We start from the raw sequence: 12,040 nt of genomic DNA, 5'->3' as shown, positions 1-12,040 counted from the left end.
GGCCCTTAGGGCCTGCACGGATGGGGGTCTCCTTGCTCTGCTGCTTTCACTTGGCATGTTCTGGCCGCTCCTGTCTGACCCCTCGTGCCCCTCCTCCCTTGTCCTTACAAGGGTCTATCAAAGTGTGGGGTGCATCATGCGCCCTAGAATGAGAAATGATTATGGAAGCCCACCTGAGGGGAGAAGGCAAGTCCCTCTAGCACGCTCTTCGGGCCCTCCTGAGCTTGTCGAGCAGACAGTGGGCTCAGAAACACTTCGAACACGTCTCTGGCACTTCACCATCTTTCTGTTAAGCAGAGTGCGATGAGGTCTCCACCCACAGCCTTAGCCGGCACCAGCATCTCCCGGGATGTGAAGACCACCCAGCATTTGCGGGGGTAAGTACCTTTGTTTTATGGAGACCTTGTCTTTAGGTCAAGAGGTTTTACATTTATGGTAGTGACACAAAAATACCTTTTAGAAATGGTGGTGACTGCTGTGGAATTGCGCACCTGAAACCTGTATAATTTTGTTAACCAGTATCACCACAATAGATTCAATAAAAAGGAAAAAAACCACACAAATAAAAATTGTGGTAAAAGACACACAACACAAAATTTACCATCTTCACCATTTTATAAGTGTACAGTTCAGTGTCATTAAACACATTCACGTTGTGCAGCCATCACCACTATCATCCCGACCGCCCAGAACTCTTTTCATCTTGTGAAACAAACACTCTATAACCACAACTTCCCACCCCCTCCCTCGGCCCCCCATTCTGTTTTTTGCTTCTGTGAATTTCACTACTTCAGGCTCCTCATATAATTGGAATCACACAGTATTTGTCTCTCTGTGACTAGCTTACTTCACTTAGCATAATGTCCTCCAGGTTCATCCATGTTGTGGTATGTAAGATTTTTTCTTCTTTTTAAGGATGAGTGTATTCCGTTGTATGCATATACCACATTTTGTTTACCCATCTATCAGTGAACACTTGGCTGCTTCCACCTTTTGGCTATTGTGAATGCTATCAACATGGGTGTTCAAATAGTTCTTTGAGATACTGATTTAAATTTTTTGCATAAATACCTAGAAGTGGGAATACTAGAGCATATGGTAATTCTATGTTTAATTTTTTTAAAATATATTTTATTGAGTTTTTTACAGAGAGGAAGGGAGAGGGATAGAGAGTTAGAAACATCGATGAGAGAGAAACATCGATCAGCTGCCTCCTGCACACCCCCTACTGGGGATGTGCCCGCAACCAAGGTACATGCCCTTGGCCGGAATCGAACCCAGGACCCTTCAGTCTGCAGGCCGATGCTCTATCCACTGAGCCAAACCAGTTAGGGCTATGCTTAATTTTTTGAGAAACCACATTACCATTTTACATCCTCACCAACAGAACACAATGGTTTCAATTTCTCCACATCCATGCCAATACTTTGGACAAAACTACCTTTTAAAAATATATATGTATTTATTGATTTCAGAGAGAAAGGGAGAGAGAGATAGAAACATCAATGATGAGAGAGAATCATGGATCGGCTGCCTCCTGCACGCCCCCTACTGGGAATCCAGCCAGCAACCTGGGAATGTGCCCTTGACCGGAATCCAACCAGGGACTCTTCAGTCCACGGGCTGATGCTCTATCCACTGAGCCAAACCGGCTAGGGCAAAACTACCTTTTAAAACATTTATTTGAGTGTAAAAACATGAGTCAATTTAAAATCTTAAGTAACTAAAAGCACAGGTGGCACTTGGCTATGCAGATCTTGTGAAGGACACCTGGGGAGGTCTGAATCAGGCCCATGCTGGCCTGGGCCTGAGCTGCCCACAGCCCTTCTCTCCGTGGGGCCATTTCTCGGACTCCACCACACACGAGTTGCCCCTGCCTCTGCCCCCAACTCCTAGCTCCTGAGAATTCCCGGTCTCTAGCTGAAACTCCCCTTCTCTGCAGAGCTCTGGTGGGCCCAGCCGCCACCTCCCAGCTCCAGTCCTGGCAAGGGTTTCCTTCCTTCAGGAGTCAGTCTGCCTCCTCTGGGAGCAATGCTGACCTTCCGGGGGCCATGAAGACGGGAACCTCTGCGTAAAGCACACCATGGAACACTTGGGGGCTCCAGGGATCAGAGGCCAAGCCGGGCTCCCCGGGGCAACCGTGGATACCTCAAAGGGTTTTCCAGAGTTTCACTCTTCCCCACTCCCTCCCCCTCCCTCCCCCCCCCCTCCTCCTCCTCCTCCTCCTCCTCTTGTTCCTTTTCTTTCTTAAATGGCATATGATCCCCTCTCATCCTAGCAAAGCCCCTATCTTATTATTTATGCGTTCCCCTTCTCACTGCCCTTCACTCCCATTCCTAACCCACAGGCAACCATTCTAATGCCCTTAAAGTGTATCTTTTGTGTTCTTGCAAAATGTGCACTATTGTTTAGTGTACTTCTTAATTATTAAACTGAATTGGTTATAAATATCATTCTATCTCTCACTCTCTTCACCCAGCACTATGTTGTGTGGTTTATTTAAATATTTTTCTTACATTTAATCATTAATAATATTATGTTGCCACCAAAGAGATCCAGGTGGAGAACAGGACCTGTTTTTGAATTTTATAGAAACAGAATTATACAATATGTATTCTTTGGTGTCTAGTTTCTTTTCCTTAATGTTATGTCTGTGAGATTTTTTTTTCATGTACTTGTTGGCTTTTTCTTTGTTGTATAGTATTCTAAAAATGATTTGTCCATTTTCCTATTGATGGGCATTTGCATTGATTTCCAAATGGGGCGACTGTTAGAGAGCTGCTGTGAAGACGCTGTGCCCTTTGGTGGACCGGGCATGCCTCTCCAAGAGCGTGCCCTCCCGAGTAGAATGGCTACCTTAGAGGCTGGGCACCCTTTCACTGTGGGTGGGCACCAACTCTGTCTTTTCAGGCTGTCTTCCCTTCACCCCTGTCTGAGCCTCTTTCCCTGTTTCTACCCTGGGCTCTGTCCCGTGAAGGTCTTGACCCGCATTGGCTGCCCCCACTGCTGTAGCTGCTCATGGTCACACCTCCCCCCAGAGTGTGGCAGAGAGGGAAATGGTGGCGGAAACTCAGTCCCCTCCCCACGGGGCAGGCTGTCCTGGAGAGGCTGCTCAGAGTGTCTTCCTCACCGACCTTAAAGTTCTGAGAGAGGCTGCAGGTGACAGGCCCTAGAGACACCGAGGTCACTCCAGAGACGTTTCTGAATACTAGCCAACATGTCACATGCAGATCAGAGTTGCCGTGTCCTCCTCTGGGAGGGCCCACTGACACACCATGGCCCCCTCACGTGATGGCCTTTACAGAAGACAGGCCCCAGGTCTCCAGACCTGGTCACCCCTGAGTCCACGGGGCCAACATACAGAAAGGGTATTCTGGGACGTGCAAAGAACATTATTTTAATAATTAAATGTTCATTTTACGTTGCCTTCTATTTTATGGCAAGTGATTTCACTTTTGATGGCTGTAATGCCACCAGTCTTTAAAAGGTGAGGTACCTTAGAGGAAAATATTTAATAAGTAATAGGTGGAACATAGACGTGGCAACATTGTAAAAGTGATATGCAAAGGACCAGAGTAGGAAATGCTGACGGAGGACAGAGCAGGGGTTTCAGAGACTGGGTTCAGATCAGTGGTGCAAGCCATTTGTCAAAATGACCTTTCTCTCTCTACCTCTGACAGATGGAAACCAGAAGGCGGGTGCCTGGAAACTATAGCTCCCCATGACCCTGAGACTTGTCACTGGAGGACAGGGTCTGTTTAGGGTTCAAATGGAGGCTGGGTGAGGGCTGCTTCACTGCCCTACTAGGCATCCGCCAAAGCAGGCCATCCTGAAAAGATGGCACTCGGGCCGGCCAGCGTCCCATACTCAGGCACCAGGTACCCTGCTGCCAGCAGGGGCACAGCATAATGGCACCTTATGTAGAAAGATGCACAATCCACACCTTTTATTTCCTTAACAAAAAACTTCAAGAAAGAACAGCACAGGGAAGCACTGATAGCCACCACTTGGGTTCAAGCACGCTTAACATTTGATCCTAAGCACTTTCCCTATTGATTGTATTCTGAAATGTTTTTCCTGGACTGTTCTCTGACCCGTGGGCTGTCCCTTACTCCCCGATCAAGACAATGGGTAGTCATTTCATGAAATAATCCCATGCCCTCCCTCTTCACACGTTTCCAAACATCTAAACATGTCCTCCACCCCCTACTGTTTGCTGTGAATGGGATTTAGTGAAGGTTCTGCATTGGTTCGATGTTGTCTGTTTCTATAAAACTCAGACTTTGAAGGCACAGCCCTGGCTCCAGCTGATGACAAGCAGTGGGTGGCCATCCTGCAACTCTGAGCTTGTGTCCTGTCCCAGACTGCCCCACTCAGGCTTCATCAGAAGATGTGCTGAGTTCTGCAATTATCCTATATAATAAAAGCATAGGTGGTGTCACACCCTTGCACGACACCCTTCTGTCATCACAAGATGGCCACCACAAGATGGCCGGCAGGGGAGGGCTGTTGAGGATGACCAGGCCAGCAGGGGAGGGCCATTGGGGGTGACCAGGCTGTCAGGGGAGGGCAGTTGGGGGCAATCAGGCTGGCAGGGGAGCGGTTAGGGAGCGATCAGGCTGGCAGGCAGAAGTGGTTAGGGGCAATCAGGCAGACAGGCAGGCGAGTGGTTAGGAGCCAGCAGTCCCAGATTGTGAGAGGGATGTCCAACTGCTGATGCGGGATCAGGCCTAAACCAGCAGTTAGACATCCCTCAAGGGGTCCCAGATTGAAGAGGGCGCAGGCTGGGCTGAGGGACACCCCCCAACCCCCAGTGCACAAATTTTGTGCACTGGGCCTCTAGTTTTGTCAATAACACAAATACAAGGGTGGGCGAAAGGTTTCCTAGGGGGAAGGGCACATCATAAGGCTAGAGCCACAGTTGCTTAATGACTATCCACCTTACGAACTACAGACAAGAGGTTTCCTTGCAGACCCCAGGACACTGGAGGGTGTGTGGCAGGAAGAAAAAAGGGCTGTAAAAAGAAATACATTTTGAAAGCAGAGCAAGGACAGGACACGGTTTGACTTGGTTGCTGTGCCTGGACCCTGCCTGGGAGTTTGCCTCAGGGACGCTGACCACCCTCTGGTTCCAGGAACAGACTGAGCTGTTTGTAACATCACAGAAAATTAGCCCCCTTGTTCTCGGATTTTGAGCTCCTGAAGGCCGGACGGCAGACCCTCCCCTCCCCTTTCCCTGTTACACGCGCAGCCCAGCTCAAAGCTGTGCGTGGTTACCTTCTCCCTCGCCTGTATATAATCAGCCAGCCGATAGGAAAAAAGTGAGAGCAGAATTTCCAGGGTGACTGATACTTCCAGCACTATTGGAATAAAGGTTCATATGTGATTCAACCCTGTCTCTGCTTAATTTGACTCAAGTAGTGACAGGCGGCCTCAGACCCGTTTAGTGTCCTGTATCAGGTTTACAGTTGTGAGTATGCGAAACACAGGGTTTATTCTTATATTATTACTAGAGGTCTGGTGCACAGATTCGTGCACTGGTCGGGTCCCTCGGCCTGGCCTGCACCCTCTCACAATCCAGGACCCATCGGGGGATGTTGGACTGCCAGTTTCGGCCAGGTCCCCACAGACCAGGCCAAGGGACCATCCTCTGGTTCCATACAAGATCTTTGGTTAATCTCTTCCCACCCTCCCTGTCCCCCCTTCCCCCTGAGATTCATCAATCTGTTCCATGTTTCCATGCCTATGCATTGAGCATCTGCCTCCTGGTGGTCAGTTTGCATCATAGCTACCGGCGGAATGGTGGAACAGTCGCTTAGGCTTTTATATATATATAGATTTATTCTTGTATTATATATTTTCCATATGAATAACTGTAAACCTAGTTTTGCTCACCACTGTATATTGCGTCATACTGTATTTTTGCTGTGTACACAGTTACTGTAACTTTCATCATTTTTAATATACCAGGAACTTCAAAAAATGGAAGTGGCCTAGGTTCCTCCCTCCTCCAAGAGGTCTGATAGAGGAAGGAAGTACTGCCCTTCCCCTGCCATGTGGCGTGGTCTGAGGGGTGGGGTGGGAGAGGGGCACTGGCAGCCTCTAAACCCAGGGCTCACAGGCGATAACAGGGAGGGGGAGTGAAAAGCCCTGTAGACAGAGAACTGGTGAGAGACAAAATGACTCAGATTTGGAACTTGTCATGGTCCAGGGACCAGAATTCAATTCTCCTGAGGACCCTCAGCCATAGAAACTATGACACCTGTTTTGCAGATGAGGGAACTGAAGCTCAGTGAAGTGAGCTCTTTGCCCTGAACTTGACCCAGCTGGTGAGCAGTGAGTGGTGGTGCTAGGTGAGAGCCCAGTCCAGCTGGCTCCTGGACCCTCACTCATTTCACTCCCACCAGTGGGCGCCAGGCTGAGGATTCAGACCGTGCCTGGATTTTCTTCTCAGTACTAGGCACAGCCCAGGAAGCCAGAGGCTCTGTCCAGGAATTCAGGTGGGGCCTGGGGCTGATGCTGAGTGGACACAGGCTGCCGGGGTGGCTGCCTTTTAGCAGGATCGAAGGCATTGCCTAGTCCTTTGTCAAGAAATGTTTGGTAAGAGTGATGAATGGCTGAGCAGACAGAACTGAGAGGAGACACTGGCTAGGCTGCGCTGGGCTGGGCAGGCCAGCCCTCTTGTCTGACCGCTGGTCCTCAGGCTGACCTGGAGTGGTGCCTGGGGACCCCAGAGCGCCTCTGCCAGGGGCTTGGCTGTATCTGGAAGAGCCTTCTGTCCACAGGCAGGAAAGATATGTACAGAAAGAGACTCCTTTGGAAGGCTGCAAGTGAAGGCAAGACAGCCGGCCTCGGTTCAGAAAGGATAGCACCCACACAGCTCGAGGGACCCGGGCAGCGGACTCGCGGGGTGGCTTCATCAGGCACTGCTGTTGGCCTAAGTCAGCATTGCATCTCTCTAGGCGGAAAGCATCTGACCTGTCTAGTGAGTCAGGTGCACATGACTTGATCCTAGAAGCGCAGGGCACCTTGAGTGTCGGCCTGTCATAGAGAAGCCAGTGCAGAAGGAATAGCCCCCAAGAGGCGACAGCCCAGTGGGCACGGGAGACTGGGCAGCTGTGTCTGCTGCCTGATCCCACATCCTGCCAGATGAATGCTATGGTTTCTTCCAGAAGTAGAGGTGGGGTTCCAAGCTGCTCTCTTCAGACAAGCCATCGCTGGGGGACCATGCTGCTTCAATTCATTTGTGGTTGGCCACGAGACTGATGTTAGAGGCCCAGCAGCTCCTCTGGCCAGCATGTGGGATTCAGGTGACGCAAGGCCATGCAAGCTGCCAGTCCAGAGCTGACACCAGCCTTTGTGTGGCTTTCAGAACAGCATTCAACACAGAAAAAGAAAACAAAACTCTGTGTACAAGAATGTTTATTGCAGCATTAGATACAATAAATAAACTCATTGAAAATAAACTCATTTACATGTTAAGCAAATTTGAGGAGATTATGCAGATAAGGAGTGCTTGGAATGTACTGTTAAGTGCAGAAGCAGAATACAAAATAAAACCCTGGTTGTCACTACGTAGAGTAAGTCTGCATGTGTGCACCAGGCCTGGAAGGGAATTAGCAAAACAAAAATAGTTTGGTTTATTGGGGGTATTATGGGTGATTCTTTTTACTTTTCTTTTTTTCCTATTTTTCAAAATGTTGTGTTCTTTTTCCAAATAGAAAAAGGTGTCTTTAATGACCTATTAAAAGACCACCAAGGTCCCTATTAGAAGTGTGGGATTCTGGCAGGTGGAGCCAAGGGTAGAAGGATTGGAGTAATGTTGCAGGGCAGAAGGGGAGGGGGCCGGGGGAGCGGTATGGGGAGGGGGAGAGTCAGGCTGGTAGAGTTAGGGGTGTTCCAGGTCACCCTTAGTCAAATTCTCCTTTACAGGTCATTTATTTTCCATACATTTAATGATTCTATCATTATCCCTTGGGGAAAAATAGACCTAAATTTGGTCTGTCGACTGTGTGTACCTTTGCTAAAGATAAGTTTCACATTATTGCATTGCATAAGATATGAATGCTGGCAATCCTATCTAAAAAGAGAAACATGGTAATTAGCCTTACATCTGCTACCCTTCCCATTGGCTAATCAGGGCGATATGCAAATTAACTGCCAGCCAAGATGGCAGCCGGCAGCCAGGCAGCTTGAAGCGAACATGAGGCTTGCTTGCTTCAGTGACGGAGGACTCCAACATTCCCCGCCTGCTGCTGCCAGCCTCTGAGCTTGCAGTTTGAAACATTGTTACAAATATAGAAGCTAAACAAAACCCCAGAAACCTGCTTTCAGCCAGCCGGGATCTCAGAACTGGAGTTGAAACAGTGTTTTGATTATAGAACCCAAACAAACCAGATACCTGGAGCCAAGCCTCAGAGCTAAAGCTGGCCTAGAATAAAAAAAAGAAAAAAGAAAAAAAGGAGCAGTTGGGAGCTTCAATCACCTGCCAGCCTGAAAATAGCCCTCAGCCCCTCACCGAGACTGGCCAGGCACCCCAGTGGGGACCCCCACCCTGAAGGGTGTGTGACCAGCTGCAAACAGCCATCAGCCCCTCATCCAGGCTGGCCAGGCACCCCAGTGGGGACACCCACCTTGATCCAGGACACCCTTCAGGGCAAACCAGCTGGCCCCCACCTGTGCACCAGGCCTCTATCCTATATAGTAAAAGGGTAATATGCCTCCCAGCACTGGGATCAGTGGAGCTGCAAGGCCTCCCAGTACCGGGATCAGCATGACAGGGTGCAGCGCCCAAACCCCCTGATCGCCCTGCGGCTCTGTGTATGACAGGGGGCGGGGCCACAACCTCCCTATCCGCCCTGCTCTGTTCGTGACAGGGGAAGGCGCCCCAACCCCCTGATCAGCCCTGCTCTATGCCTGATGGGGGTAGCTCCCCAACCCCCTGATTGCCCTGAGGCTCTATGAGTGACAGGGTGCAGCGCCCCAACCCCCTGATCAGCCCTGCTCTGTGAGTGACAGGGTGCGGCACCCCAGCCCCCCTCCCCCCACCAGCCCTGCTCTGTGTGTGACGGGGTAGAGCCATAACCTCCCCATCGGCCCTGCCATGAGTGTGACAGTGGTGGCGCCCCAACCCCCGATTGACCCTGCTCTGTGCGTGATAGGGTACAGAGCCCCAACCCCCCTGATGGGCCCTGCTCTGTGCGTGACAGGGGGCAGCGCCCCAACCCCCTGATTGGCCCTGCTCTGTGCATGACAGGGGGTGGCGCCTCAACCTCCCCATCGATCCTGCCTTGAGTGTGACAGGGAGCGGTGCCCCAACCCCCCAATCGGCCCTACCCTGAGCGTGACTGAGGGTGGCATTGCAACCTCCCGATCCGCCCTGCTCTGTGCATGACAGGGGGCGGCACCTCAACTCCCCAATCAGCCCTGCTCTGAGCCCGACCAGGGGGTGCACCTAGGGATTGGGCCTGCCCTCTGCCACCCGGGAGGAGGCCTAAGCCAGCAGGTTGTTATCTCCTGAGGGTTCCCAGACTGTGAGAGGGCACAGGCCGGGCTGAGGGACCCCCTCCTCCCCCCCGAGTGCACAAATTTTTGTGCACCGGGCCTCTAGTCCTATATAATAAAAGGCTAATATGCAAATTGACCAAACTGCTGAATGACCAGCTGCTATGACGTGCACTGACCACCAGCGGGTAGGTGCTCAACACAGGAGCTGCCCCCTGGTGGTCAGTTGGGGAACGCCACTTAGCCAGAAGCCGGGCTCACCGCTGGTGAGCACAGCAGTGGTGGCGGGGGTGGTGGGAGCCTCTCCCCCTTTGCAGAAGTCAGACATCTCCTGAGGGCTCCTGGACTGCGAGAGGGTGCAGGCCAGGCTGAGGGATCCCCCAAGTACACTAACTGTGTGCACCAGGCTTCTTGTGTTCCTATAAGAAGTCTTTTGTTCAAAATTGCATGAGCTTGGGCTTTAATATTGTTACTGAAGGCAGAGGAAGTCAGCTTGTTGCTCTCACTGGAGTCACAATTGAATCTCATTCCTGTCAACCATTTTTGCTCCAGGATAAGTTACAGAAAGGTGGAGAACATATTTCTCCAATGAAGCATATGTCCTGCGCTGGGTCTGAATATCCTAAGAAAGTTTGATATGGGGTTATCCAGATCTGCTCAGATTTATAAAAGAAGAAATTTCCCAAGAGATCCTACCTGTGGAGGATAAAGGCCCCTGGGGATGCCAGGAGACTGTGTGCCCTCATGCGGAATGGGTGGCAGATGTTGCAAGGGATCTCAGTGGCCATTCTAGATTCTTCTCTCTTGCCTGACTCCACTGTAGGGGCTTTAGAAGGTAAAAACTCAACTTTCCTGTATGGGCACCCATCCACCATCCATCTGCCCCCCCATGCACAAATCCACCCACCCACACATCCACCCACCCATCCATCTATCCACCCATCCATCTGCCCACCCCTCCACACACAAATCCACTCACCCACACATCCATTCCTTCCTCCCTCCACTCACCCCCCACATATACATTCACCCACCCACCCACCCATCCACCATCCATCTGCCCCCCATGCACAAATCCACCCACCCACACATCCACCCACCCATCCATCTATCCACCCATCCATCTGCCCACCCCTCCACACACAAATCCACTCACCCACACATCCACCCACCCACCCATCCATCCATTCATCCATCCATCCATGCATCTACCCACCCACCCACCCACCCATCCATCCACCCATCCATCCATCTGCCTCCCCATGCACAAATCCACTCACCCACACATCCACCCAAACATTCACCCACCCACCCACCCACCCATCCACCCACCCATCCATCCATCCACCATCCATCTGCCTCCCCATGCACAAATCCACTCACCCACACATCCACCCACCCACCCACCCACCCATCCACCCACCCATCCATCCATCTGCCTCCCCATGCACAAATCCACTCACCCACACATCCACCCAAACATCCACCCACCCACCCACCCATCCACCCATCCATCCATCCATCCACCATCCATCTGCCCCCCCATGCACAAATCCACCCACCCACACATCCACCCACCCATCCATCTATCCACCCATCCATCTGCCCACCCCTCCACACACAAATCCACTCACCCACACATCCATTCCTTCCTCCCTCCACTCACCCCCCACACATACATTCACCCATCCACCCACCCATCCATCCATCCACCATCCATCTGCCCCCCCATGCAAAAATCCACCCACCCACACATCCACCCACCCATCCATCTATCCACCCATCCATCTGCCCACCCCTCCACACACAAATCCACTCACCCACACATCCACCCACCCACCCATCCATCCATTCATCCATCCATCCATGCATCTACCCACCCACCCACCCACACATCCATCCACCCATCCATCTGCCCACCCCTCCACACACAAATCCACTCACCCACACATCCATTCGTTCCTCCCTCCACTCACCCCCACACATACATTCACCCACCCACACATCCATCCGTCCATCTACCCACCCACACAACCATCCATCCATCCATCCATCCATCCATCCATCCATCCATCTACCCACCCACACATCCATCCATTCATCCACTCATTTATTTAGCACATGTTTGCTGAGCAGCAGTTCTAGGTACGTGGAATACATAAGCAAATAATTGAAGATCCCTACCATCAGTGCATATTCCAACCAACATGGGTTTTTGGCCAATGCACTGGAAAGGGAGGTCCATTGTTGTCATATCTTCTTCTTTCTCCTACTCAGATGGGATCATGACAGAAGCTACACACTAAGGGTGATGGAGGAGCAAGGCTGAAGGAGCCTGGGTTTATGCTCTGGGCATTCTCCTAAACTTCTTTATTTAAACAGCAATGTGAAAGATTTCCTGTTATTTGCATCTGAGCACAGCCTTATGCCTGGGCTCTAGGTGCTTTGGCATCCTGAAATTTCTCCCATACTGCTTAATATATATATTAGAGACCTGTTGCATGAAAAGATTTGTGCAATAGGCCTTCCCTTCCCC

This window comes from Myotis nattereri (genome assembly GCF_964212035.1).
Source record: "Myotis nattereri genome assembly, chromosome: 5".
Classification (NCBI taxonomy): Eukaryota; Metazoa; Chordata; class Mammalia; order Chiroptera; family Vespertilionidae; genus Myotis; species Myotis nattereri.
Note: the sequence above shows the minus strand (reverse complement) of the source record.